We start from the raw sequence: 13,219 nt of genomic DNA, 5'->3' as shown, positions 1-13,219 counted from the left end.
CCTTTAGAAATGTGAACACACAGCGAATCCTGGGTCACATTAAAGACCACCTACTCAACAGGGCTGTTGTAGCTGTTCTCAGCTAATAGTAGCTCATCCTAGCTTGTTAGCCTCCCAGGTAGCAGTAGCTCTTCCTAGCCTCTCAGCTAATAGTAGCTCTTCCTAGCTTCCCGGCTAATAGTAGCTCTTCCTGGCTTGTTAGCCTCCCAGGTAGCAGTAGCTCTTCCTAGCCTCTCAGCTAATAGTAACTCTTCCTAGCTTCCCGGCTAATAGTAGCTCTTCCTGGCTTGTTAGCCCTCCCAGGTAGCAGTAGCTCTTCCTAGCCTCTCAGTTAATAGTAGTTCTTCCTAGCTTCCCGGCTAATAGTAGCTCTTCCTGGCTTGTTAGCCTCCCAGGTAGCTTGTGTTCTTATTAGCCTCTCAGCTAATAGTAGCTCTTCCTAGCTTCCCAGCTAATAGTAGCTCTTCCTGGCTTGTTAGCCTCTCAGGTAGCAGTAGCTCTTCCTAGCCTTCAAGATTTAGATTCTGTTAATCGTGTTCCAAAATGCGTATCATGTCACGATACACACACAACAAACAGCTGTTCATGGTTCTGAAACAACAGTGGGTAGAGATCCATTAGCGTGCATCACTCGGGTCTGAACGGGACCTAAATGTCAGTTTTATGTTCGGACAGAAATAAAGGCCTGTCTTTATGCTAAGCTAACGAACGTCTCGCTTCGTGTTCACAGACCTGAGAGTGACATCACTTCCTCTCGTCTTAACTCTCTAAACAGCATAATATGAGCTAAGCAGGATTTCATGCCTCCATAAACATGAGACATGAAACGTCCTTGGCAGCTTTAACTGACACCCTGCGCCTCCTTCCTCCTCCCCCCTCCTCACCCTCACCCTCACCCTCCTCTAACACCATTTACTCAAATCTAATAATGACCTTTGTGTGCACGGGGGAGAGTGCGGCCTTCGCGCTGCTCAACAAATTCGCGGAGCCGCTCCCGGCCAATGGACGGGGGCCTCCTGCTCGCCGCCATGGAGACCTACAACATGCCAGGTAACCGTGGCAACCAGGCGAGGAGGACACGGGACCCATGGCGATTGACACTTATCCTCCCACTCGTTTGGTGAGTGGTGCGTGTGACCTTCATCCCCGGCTTCTCTGTCAAATCCTCCGTCTCTGAGAGTCTCTCTGTGTTTGAGCCTCACGGATCTGTAGCGTTCAGCAGCGTGAGGCCGTGGTTTGTTTTGTTTATTTTCATCCAGGCGTTTAGTAAACTCTCTGCACCAGCTAACAGGTTAGACAACTTTAGCGCTTGCCCTTCAACACGGGCTGCAAACAGTAAAGGGTTACGGCACAGAAAATAATAATTAGACGTGAAAGAGATGGTGGATAATTAACTGTAAATATTAATCAGCTCTGCAGAGAGTAGCACCAGTTTACGCTCATGTTAGCCTGTTAGCAGCGAAGGTTTGGAGGCTACTGATGAAACATTTCATACTAAAATCTAAACTAAATGTCAGTTTTCTCATGTTTGGGAATCAAGCTAGCTGTTTGCCCTTGTTTCCAGTGTCTTTACGCTAAGCTAACAAGCTTATGCTAAGCTTGGGCATGCTAACAAGTGTCTAATGTTAGCCGAATGAAAGCTAGCTTCACTGCCATTGCTGGCGCGTAAACCCTAAAGCTAAACTCGAGCGTTTTAGCTTCATATTTACCGCTAACACCAGTTTTCTCTCACTTTAGCCAAACGTTGTTGGGGAGTCTAGCGGCTACTGATGATACAGTTTCTATGTCACAGGTAAAAAAACAACTGTGTTTGGGCAGAAGTCAGCTGTTTACATGTTTCCAGTGTCTTTATGCTAAGCTAACAAGCTTTTTTTTTAAACGTCACAGATAAAATCAAGCATCGTGGTTGTTAGAAGAGAATATCGACAACTTTTTGAACCATGCTCATGCTGATTTCATTTTGAAGAGAAGCTGTTTGGCGGCCATTTTGCTCTGTTGTTTTAAGGCGTCTCTTATCTGAACTGTGAATAAAATATATTTAAAAAATAAAATAAGGGACTGAATGATTGTCGTTCACACTGAGGGAGCTTTACTGCTGTTTTTCCGTGCAATAAATTTTGAAGAACCCGTTAGCTTGCTAGCGGCTTCTGGACGCCAACAGTTCTCACGACTTGCGACTGACGTCACAACCATTTTTCACGTCGTAACCATGAGCCGGGTGTGGTTATTGGACGAAACGTGAAGACGGAAAAGACTCCGATGTCAAGTCAGGACGGCTGCCGGTCTTCAATAGACGCAACCCAAACAAAACAGATGTGAACATTAGCTGCATTTCTTTAAAGGCAGCTCCACCAGGAACAGGTTGCCGGGGGGAGACCCTACCAGTGGCGTTTGCCCCGGAAAACATGGCTCCCAAGACGACAGGGACAAACAAACCCTTCGACCAAATAATACTCATCAAATAAAATGAATATATTTGACACTTTATTGAACAGCTAACTCTGCCCGATCCCAGCCATTGATCAGCTGGTAGTCCTGGATAAAATAAAATGAAATAAAATGAAAATAAAAAGAAAATGGATTGTTGCAGAGACAACGTTTGGCCGCGAACAACTGAAAACCACTTGTGGCGGAGTCTTAAAAAAAGGCTTAAGAGTTCTAAATCGATTTCTTTTATGTCTCAGCAAACCTACATGTAGTGCAACTTTAAATTAAGACATTTCAGACTCCTGGGAGTCCCGTGTAGTTATGTAAACACAAATACATTTATCAATATACAACACAAATATTAGAAATATCATCGCCGTCCTCCAGAAACCTCGTTGACTTAAAAATCCTCAAAGGGACGATGAGACGGTGGCGGACTGAGGCTCCTTTAAGACGTTAGCTGACGTTAGCCACGTGTAGCACGAGTCTCTCGTTCACCTGTCGGATCAATCAAAGCTAATCGGATGTTTTTAGATAAATATTACAACAATAAATAGATTTTGGCACAAATTCCTTTTCTCACAGGATGAAGCACCATCATCAAGTCACAATTTAACCTCAGCTTAGCTAAAATGCTAAATGCTTAGCTAAAATGCTAAGCTAATAACATTACGCTAAGCCTCAACTGTGCTTTCTGTTCAGCGTTAAAAAGCCAATGTTAGCATGCTAGTGCGACTAGCGGTGATTAAAAGATGTTAGCATAGCAACATTTTAAGCTCTCTGTGTTTAATGCTAACAGATAAACGTTAGCATGCTAATGTGCTGAGCTAATTATTTTCCTGTCAGCCTTGTGATTAATGCTAATTAAGAAATGTTACTATAGCAGCACGCTACACCAACAAAATTCTCATTAGCTTGAGCTGTAGGCTACATTGTGTTGATTGCGTGCTAAAATGCTAAGCTAATTACATTCACGAGCAGCACTTTGTGTTTAGTGCTAATAAGCTAATGTCAAGGTTAGGCTAGCTGTGCGGTGCGTTAAATGCTAATTACTGAGTGCAGACTTGCTAGCTAACACGCTAAGCTAACAGCAAATGATAATAGTAGTGCTAATTAACAGATGTTAGCGTAGCAACATGCTAAGATTATGACATTTGTCTGCTCCTAACGTTTAGAGCTAACTAAAACTGTTAGCATTGCTAAGACGAAGCATGGATTTTAAGGTGAAAAGGTGATTTTTAAGGTTTGACGTTTTCTGGAGGACGGGAGAGACAGGCAATAAATATGTCACACAGTTGATTAGCTAAGAGTTCAGTGATTAATATGACGGGTTAAAGCAGGCAGGAATGCAGCAAAGGTCACAAGCATAACGCAAAAAAGTTGAATAAATTTAAAAACGTTCCTTATCAGTGTGTGTGTTGTGTGTTTTCAGTGCACCGAGCATAACATTAGCTGCTTGACATTCTCATACATAGTGCTGAGTGACAGTACCTTGGATACGTTACAGAGCTTTACATCCATCGTTTCAAGGGTCCAGAGGACGGATGGAGGAGGAACACAGCTGGAGGGGCGGGGTGGGAGTAATTTGCTGATGTTGTTCCCTTGACGGTAAATTGCTATTTGATTGTATCTTAAGCATCATTCAATAAACAAATCTTTACAAAGAAAATCGGTCGTCCGTTCGCCAGTGTCGGGGCGTCTTTTTAGGTGCGTCCTGCACCGTTACACCGTCTCTCATCTTCGTCTCATCTGAACATTTTAGTATTTCCATATCGACGCGATCTAGAATGAATAAACTGATCAGCGTGAGTCAGGAGAGGCCAGCTCTGTACGACGGCTTGTAGCTCTGTCTAGCTTCCTGTTAGCCTACTAGCTAGGAAGAGCTATTAGTTGTCTTCCAGCTTCCCAGCTAATACTAGCCCTTCATAGACACTAGGAAGAGCTATTAGTAGTCGTCCTAGCCTTCCAGCTAACAGTGGCTCTTCCTAGCTTGCTAGCATCCCAGCTAATAGCAGCACTTCCTAGCCTCCCAGCTGATAGCTCTTCTAGCTTCCCGACTAATAGTAGCTCTTCCTAGCTTCCTGGCTAACAGTAGCTCTTCTAGTTGCCCGACTATTAGTAGCCCATCTTAGCTTCCTAGCTAATAGTAGCTCTTCCAGTTGAGCTCTTCCTAGCTTCCTGGCATCCCAGCTAATAGTAGCTCTTCCTAGACGCTAGGAAGAGCTATTAGTAGTCGTCCTAGCCTTCCAGCTAACAGTGGCTCTTCTTAGCTTGCTAGCATCCCAGCTAAAAGTAGCTCTTTCTAGCATCCCGGCTAACAGTAACTCTTCCTAGCTTCCTAGCCTCCAAGCGAATAGTAGCACTTCTTAGCCTCCCAGCGACATAGCTAATGGAAGCTCTTCCTAGCATCCCGGCTAACAGTAGATCTTCCTAGCCTTGCAGCTAATAGTAGCTCTTCCTAGCATCCCGGCTAACAGTAGCTCTTCCTAGCCTTGCAGCTAACAGTAGCTCTTCATAGCCTCCGAACAAATCGTTACCAAAAAAAGAGAGGAGATGAGGAGAAAACGAGGACTAACAAGGAGGAGAGGGGAAGGAGGAGAAGAAAGAAGCATTCACAAAGAAGTTTTCAGACCTAGATAATTGAGGAAGGAGTGTTTGTTGGAGAAAGTCGGCGAGGAGGAGGAAGAGGACGATGAAGGAGAGCGTGGTTTCAGAGAGATGAGCGTAGTGATGGGGAGGAGAGGAGACAGGTCCCTCCATCCTGCCCTGTCAGAGAGCGACGGGTGGAGAGGAGGAAGTGAGGAGGAGGAGGAGGGCGGCGCAGCGGCGGAGGCGTGTGCGCTGGGCGGCGTGTGCAGCCGCCGCTGCTGAACGAGCTTGTTCGACCGCTGATTGTTGTCGCCGTGCGCGTACGACCGGTGCGTGTGCACGCCGCCGGGCGCCAGGTCCGCCGCCCTCCCGTCGAAGTGCGCGCCGGCGTGCTTGACCTTGCAGTGCAGCCGCAGACTGTCCCGCCGCTTGGCGCTGTACGGGCAGAGGTCGCAGGTGAACGGCCGCTCGCCCGTGTGCACGCGGACGTGCTCCACCAGCTTGTTGGCCGTCCGTGTCAGGTGTCCGCACCGGTCGCACCGGTACTGGTTGCCCTGGCGATGACCCTGGAAGTGAACCAGCAGCTCCTGTTGCCCTGGAAACGACCTCTGGCAGATGCGGCAGCGATGCTCAGAGGTGCTCTTCTCGGGCTGGGTTGCCATGGCAACTGCCGGAGCACTGCTGGGGGCGGCGGCGGCGGCGGCGGCAGGAAGGGCAACGGGGCATCTGGGAGTCGAGGGATTAAAAGAGAGAGCACACACACTGAAGACACACTCACCTGCCAAAACATTAGGTACACTAGTGAGTTCATTCTAATGTTGAGTTGATGATGAAGCGGCGTCACAAAGGTGTTTGCTCTGTGATTAATGCTAATTAACAAGTGTTAGCCATGCTAAACTAATTTCCATTTAATGTTAACTGGTAAATGTTAGCATGCTAATATGCTAAGCTAATTATATTCCTGTCGGCCTGAATGTTATCATAGCATCATGCTAAACCAACGACGTTCTCGTTAGCCTGAGCTGCAGGCTACTTCGTGTTGAGTGCAAATGTTAGCATGCTAACATAGCAATAAAGTTTAATGCTAACTTTAAGCTAACACAGCGAGTGTTAGCTTACGGGTTTCCTCTTCATGAAATCAACCCACCTCATCTCTACCGCGTCGCCGTGCGCGTGAGTGACGACGTGAGTGACGACGTGAGCCCTCATCTCCGCCTCCTGATTGGTCGAGAGGTCGCACAGGCAGCAGTGCAGCGAGAAGGAGTCGTGCTCCCACTGGCGGTGCTCCGTCATGTGACTCTGGAACAGGGCGTGGCCGTCCGTCTCGAAGCCGCACACGTGGCACCTGGAAGATGGCGAGAGGAGGCGAGGCGTTTTAAATCTGTCTGACGAAACTTTAGCGTTCAGGTAGATTAACCTCGTTCAGACCTCGCATTCATCTGACACAAATATGTTTGAATGTTACCTGAAGAAGTATGAACATCCCACGGTTTGACCTCGGCTGAGGCTGGTTAGCGTTTCTGGGAGGAAAGAAAACAAAATCCACTAATAGTTATTGGTCCCTGTGTAAAAATAATCACAAGGAATCGTTAAAAACACTGGAGGTTTTTATCTAGTAGTGGTAGTGAAGAGGTTGTGGTTTGGAGACAAGCAACTAGAATTAGATTAAGCTCTAAAACTAAACGTTCCAGTCTAAGTGTCCTTTAGCAATGCTAATGGCGATGCTAAAGGACACGCTAATGCCTAACATGGCAGTGATGCTTTCGATCAGTCGCTGTCTGCACACATAGACCTCTAAAGAGTGGGTGTTAGCAATGCTCATGGTGATGCTAATGTACGTGCTAATGTTAGTGCTAACGGGTAGCATGGCAGCGCAGCGTTCCATCAGTTTCTTTCCGCACATATAGAGCTCTAAAACTAAATGTTCTGCTCTGCGTGGGCGTTAGCAATGCTAATGGGGATGCTAAAGGACATGCTAATAGCAGTGCCAATGGAAATGCTAAGGGCTAGCAAGTCAGCGCTGCGTTCCATCTGTTTGTTTCTGCACATATAGACCTCTGTGGGTGTTAGCAATGCTAATGGCGATGCTAATGGAAATGCTAATGGTGATGCTAATGGGAGTTTCTGCATATATAGACCACTAAAACTAAATGTTCTGCTTTAAGTGGGTGTTAGCAATGCTAATGGCGATGCTAATGGAAATGCTAATGGAGATGCTAATGTTTTTATTTTAAATTTTTTACCATGTGGAGGTTCCTGGGGTCTCAAACATGGGGAGGAGCGGAGTTGGTCCACCTTCAAAACAGGACTACAGAGGGAAGGCGACAACACACACAAACAGGATATGGTCAAAACAGGGTGAGGTCAGAGGTCAAAGTGTAACCACGATGACAGGATGATGTGCACCTGCTTCTGGCGGGTGGAGTCGTCCTCTCCGTCAGCTGATTGTTGGACTTGCTGACTCGCTCTGGAGACACAAAGAAAACTCATCAACTTCGCCTCCTGTTCTTTACCTGGGTCAGTGGTGTCGCGTGGTCGCTTACCTGAGAGCTGGTGCAGCAGCGTGGACGCCAGGTTCACCGACATGTCCTGCCACAGCACTGCTCGGAGGCACTGGTCGGCCATCTTGGCTCCAGAGGTGAACTGGTCTTCCATCTTGGTTTTGAAGAAAAGCTGCTCGTCTGTCTTCGCTGCGGAGAAAACCTGAGCCGCCATCTTGGCTCCAGAGACAAGCTGGTTCTCCATCTTGACCCCTGAAGGAAACTGGTTCTCCATCTTGACCCCTAAAGGAAACTTGTTCTCCAGCTTAACCGTTGAAGGAAACTGGTCCTCCATCTTGGCCCCTAAATGAAACTGGTCCTCTAGCTTAAGCCCTGAAGGAAACTGGTTCTCTGTCTTGACCCCTGAAGGAAACTTGTTCTCCAGCTTAACCGATGAAGGAAGCTGGTCCTCCATCTTGGCCCCTAAACGAAACTGGTCCTCCAGCTTTAGCCCTGAAGGAAACTGGTTCTCTATCTTAACCGCGGAAACCAACTGGTTCTCCATTTTGGCTCCTGAATGAAACCAGTCCACCATCTTGGCCCCTGTAGGAAATTGGTCCTCCATCTTGGGCCCTGAACAACACCTGTCCTCCATCTTGACCCCTGAAGGAAACTGGTCCACCACCTTAACCCCTGAAGGAAACTGGACCACCATCTTGGCCCCTGAAGGAAACTGGTCCTCCATCTTAACTCCAGAGAAGAACTTGCTGCTCATGTTGACTCTGGAGAAAGGCTGCTCTGCTATATTTGCTTTAAAGAGAATTTGGTCCTCCACCTTGACTCCAGTCAGAAGGTGGTCGGCCATTTTGGCTCCATAGACGCCACAATCCTCCATTTTTACCGGAAACTGAAACTTGCTGGCTGCAGAGACGCCACTGTCTGGCGTCTTAGATCCAGGCTGGCAGTCCTCTAGTTTAACGCCAAGAAGACACCGATCCGCCATTTTGGCTCTAGGCTCAAACTGCTCAGCCGTCTTGTTCCCACTGAGACCCTGGTCTTCTGCTTTAACAGTGAAGACATGGTGGTTCACCTTGTTGACAGGGACAGACGAGACAGCCATCCTCTCTGTGATTGGTTGATTCTTCGCCACGGTGTCGATTTCCATCGGCTCCTCTTCTTCCTTGAGCCTCACTACATGGCTGCTCACTTCCTGGCGCTCTGTGATTGGTGGGAAACGTGTCATGTGATCATGTATTAGTATTACGGCAGCTTTCTACGAATTTTAGCTCGTCAGTTGGACAAATTGACAGAGACGTCCCCACTGATGTGTTGGTGGCTGGGCACTGATGTCTCACTCAGGACAACGTGTCTTTATTGTTTATTATTTTTAAGATGATTCAGTAGATTATTAAAAACGTCTACCTGCTAACTTCCTGAGCAAGTCTGAGGCCAGCGTGTCCGTGGCGGCGTCGCCGTCGGGGGTGTGTGTCAGGGACGGCGGCTCCGGGCTCGCCCCGGGGCCGTCCGGCGAGAGAGCGAGGCCCGGCTCGTCCTGCTGCTGCTCCGCCTCCTCTCGACTCCCAGGATGCATCTGGGCCTTCTGGGTGGCCTCTGAGGAGACGGCGGGGGTAAACAGATTAGAGCGAGCAAAGCCGAGGGTCGGACGCCCTGAACACCAGGGGCTCGTCTGTCGCTGGCCTAAAACACCGTTACTCTCATCCACACCGATCAGCCATATCATTGTGACCACCTGCCTGATGTCGTGTATGAAACTGAAACCCAAAACCTGTCCTCATACGTTTGACCCGTACAGACGAGGCGGGTGAGTTACCTGACAGCCTGATGAGGAGGTCAGACGCCATCTTGGTGCTGACGTCGGGGCTGAACAGAGAGGTGGCTGCTGGGAAGGGGCTCGAACCTGCGTCGCCGGCCAGCGTGGGTCGTTTGGCTGCGTCCGAGGGAGGCTGCACCACGCTCGACCCACGCTTCATCATGCTGGTGGGGGTGGAGGGGAGGAGGAGGGGGGGAGGAGGGGAGGGGGGCTCAGGGAGGCGGGAAAAACTCAAAAGGAGAGGAGGGCCGGAGAGAGGGAAGAAGAGGAGGAGGAAGAGGAGGAAGAGGAGGAAGGAGGGCAGCAGCAGCAGCGTTGCTAAAAAAAGACGAGCGTGTGTTTTTTAACATGTGGAGGTGAGGAGAGCATGGGGGAGGAAACGAGGGAGGATTCGCTCTTCAGTCACCGAGCTGTTGCTGACCTGGAAGAGAGGAAGAGATGGATGGAGGGAAACGAGGTGAAGGAGGAGGAGGGGGAGGAGGAGGAGGGGGAGGATGAAGGGCGAGAGGGGGAGATAAAGGAGGAGGAGGAGGAGGAGGAGAAAAGGAACAATCTGTGAATGAATAAATTATTGAATGGATGATGAGGCCCAATAATAAGGGGATAAATCACTCCCGCTATCGCCATGGTAACGGACCCCGCCACCCCGCATCGCCTCGTGCCCCCGACCTTCCTGCCGACAAACGATCATCGGTTACGATCAATAATCGTCGATGATCGAATGATCGGCGTCGGCCTGCGGCCAGCTGTTGGTGCCGATCGCTTTCTGTCCTCACAGCGAATTATATAGTCATAAAAAAATAAATACGACACTAATAAAATAATATGATAATTAATAATAAAAAGGAAAATTAAAATAATAAAAAATACTAATTTAATAAAATCAAATATGAGGGTAAAATATTTTTTAAAAAAAAATAGATCTCAACAAAGAATAAATAAAAATAAACAATTAAAAATTAAATAATAAATATAAATAAAATTAGAAATCTAATACAAATAACAAATAAATAAAACAACAAATAAAATGTAAAAATATATTAAAATACTAAAACAAATATCAAGTAAACAAAATAAAAGTTAAATAAAATACAAATGACAATTAAAAATGAAATAATGCAATAATAATAAAATAAAATAAAATAAAATAAAATAAAAATAAATCATACAATAAATAATAAAATAAAGAAATATACAATTTAATTAACAGTTAATAATTACGTAGAAAAATAATACAAATATTAAAAATATATACATATTTATGAAATTAAATAAAGGCCGTCAACACAGATAAAATGCCAATATAAAAAAAAATAAGTATTTAAAAATATATATGAAATATATAAAAATGTATATATAAAAGAAATAAAATTTAAAATATTAAAAATGTAATATATATAATAAAGCCTACCTTGAATAATTAATGAATAAATAAATAATTTAAATTAACGGACAGTAACGGTCCGTCCAGCCCCTGGTTCTCCTCTACCCTCTCCGACCCCGTTCAGCCTCCTGCCTCCGTCTCTAGGCGACACCACGCGGGCTGCTGCCGCCGCCGCATCCGGCAGGAGCGTACAGAAAAATCACCGGGCACCAGGTTCACCACGACCCCTTCTCCTGTCCTCGTCCCCCTCGGTGTCGGTGTGTCGGTCGGTCGGTCGGTCGGTGTCAGACCCCCCCCCTCCACCCACCACCTCCTCCCCGGAGCCCCGCTGTTAGCTACTCCCCCCTCTCCCTTCCACCTGCAACATGGCTGAACGACACTCCGGCTCCCCGCCACACCGAGTCACAAAGTCCCGCCGTGGGGGTGGCTCTTTAATCTGGACGGCTCATTTAAACGCCTTTAACGTACCCCGTTCTACGGTTACCGGGAACAAGGGCAGGTGTCATGAGCCCAACCGTCACCCCCCCCTCCTCCTCCCCCCTCCCCTGCAACATGGCTGAACGGTAACCCGACCTCACAAGACCTCAAAAGTCATTTTCACGGGTCAGTTAGCATCGTTAGCCGGTCACGGCTAGCTCCGACCCGCCCCGGGACCACACCGTTCCCTCCCATCTTCCCTCCGTGACTTACCGGGCACCGGGAGGGCAGGTGGTGGCGGAGCTGCTGCTGCTGCTGCTGCTGCTGCCGGAGGTGGTGGTTGGTGGTGGAGGTGGTGCAGTCCGGGGCATAGCCTATATATAGACTATACATCTCCCCCATGTTGTTAAAGCCCCTCTATCTTCATCATCTTCATCATCATCTTCATCATCATCATCATCATCATCATCTTCATCTCCCCCAGCAGCTTGTCTCCCCCCTGTTCCTCCCCGGGTTTCCTTCCTCCTTCAGCCGCGGCGAAGAACCAGAAGGAGAGCGAGGAGGTGATCCGTCTCTTCCCCGAGCCCGAGGATGACGGGTCGGTCACCGAGCAGGGCAGAGGGAGGTCTCCGCCTCCGCCTCCTCCTCCTCCTCCTCCTCCTCTGCGCGCGCGTGTGTCCGCGTGTGTGTGTACGTGTGTATGTGTGTGTGCGCGCGCGTGTGTGTGTGGTCCTGTTTGTATCAACTTGTGGGGCCCAAACTGTCCCGGACTACTCACACTGTGGGGACATTTAGTCGTTTTCCGGGGACCCAGAACTTTTTAAGGGTTTTGAAACCAGTTCAGATTTTAATCTGAGGCTAAATTAAGTTTAGGCTTAAAAACTTTTAAGTTGACACGTGAGGGAAGTGGGTTATCAATTATTATCAATGTGAAATTTAAAAATAAAATTATAATACCAATACCAATAATACGTAAATGAAAAGTAAAATAAAACTAATCATTTAAAAGTGAAATAATAAAAGTAAAACAAAGTAATAATAAGTAAAATAATAGAAGTTATAGTAGTACAATATACAATACAATAATCAACAAAAACAATGTAGTAGTGGCTGAAACACTATGAAGAGTCGTGGTAGAAGTATTGCAAGTACATTGTAGTAAAAGTAGAGGAGCACAAGTTTCTGTAGTAGTAGTTGAGGGTCAGCCCTATAGTAGTACTACGATTTGTTGTATGATCAGCAGCCAGTACTTTCAAAGTACTCTTTGTAGTAGAACTAGTCTTAATACCCCAAGCCACTGGGGTATTAAATCTGGATGTTGAACTGTCATATTACTGCAACCCTGTCAGCAGCCAGTAGTGGTAACTTGTAGTAGAGGTAGTAGTATTATCTACAAATATTACAAGTATTTGTAGTAGTACTACCCCTCTAAAAAGTCACTGTAGAATGATAAGTACTACCATTGTAAGTACTACCCCCTACACACACACACACACTTCAAGTATTTGTAGTAGTACTACAAGACCAGTACTTTACCTTAAATATACTAGTTGCAATATAATTGTTGCACTAGCGGTAGTAGGAACAGAAATCATACTATAGTAATACTATTTGTTGTATATTCAGTAGCCAGTACTTGAACTGAAGTAGAAGTACTAATAGTTGTAGTGGTAGCTTCAGCAGAGGTTGTAGTGTAATGTACTACCGACATTTGTTGTGTAACCATGGCAACGGTCAGTAGTGGTAACTCGTAGTAGAGGAAGTAGTATTGTCTACTAATATTACGTCATAAACTCAATGACATGGTCTTTCTATCGTATCAGAAAGAGCAGAGTCCAGTAGAAGATGTGGGAAATAATGAGCTTTTACAGCGCGGCAATATGTTTTAGGGTTAATCTTTATTCCGAAAATCCAAGGTATTAGTTTCCCCTCCTGAAATATTTACATCCCTGAATGTCACAATTCAAACAGAGACCTTCATATGTCACAGTATTACCAGTAAAATATTAAAAATTCAGCTTTAGCTTCTAAAGAGGTGTTGGAGTTGTAACTGTCATTGTGGTGGTGAGGTCAGTTAAAAAACAGCTTTGT

This window comes from Chelon labrosus (assembly GCF_963514085.1).
Source record: "Chelon labrosus genome assembly, chromosome: 1".
Lineage (NCBI taxonomy): Eukaryota > Metazoa > Chordata > Actinopteri > Mugiliformes > Mugilidae > Chelon > Chelon labrosus.
Note: the sequence above shows the minus strand (reverse complement) of the source record.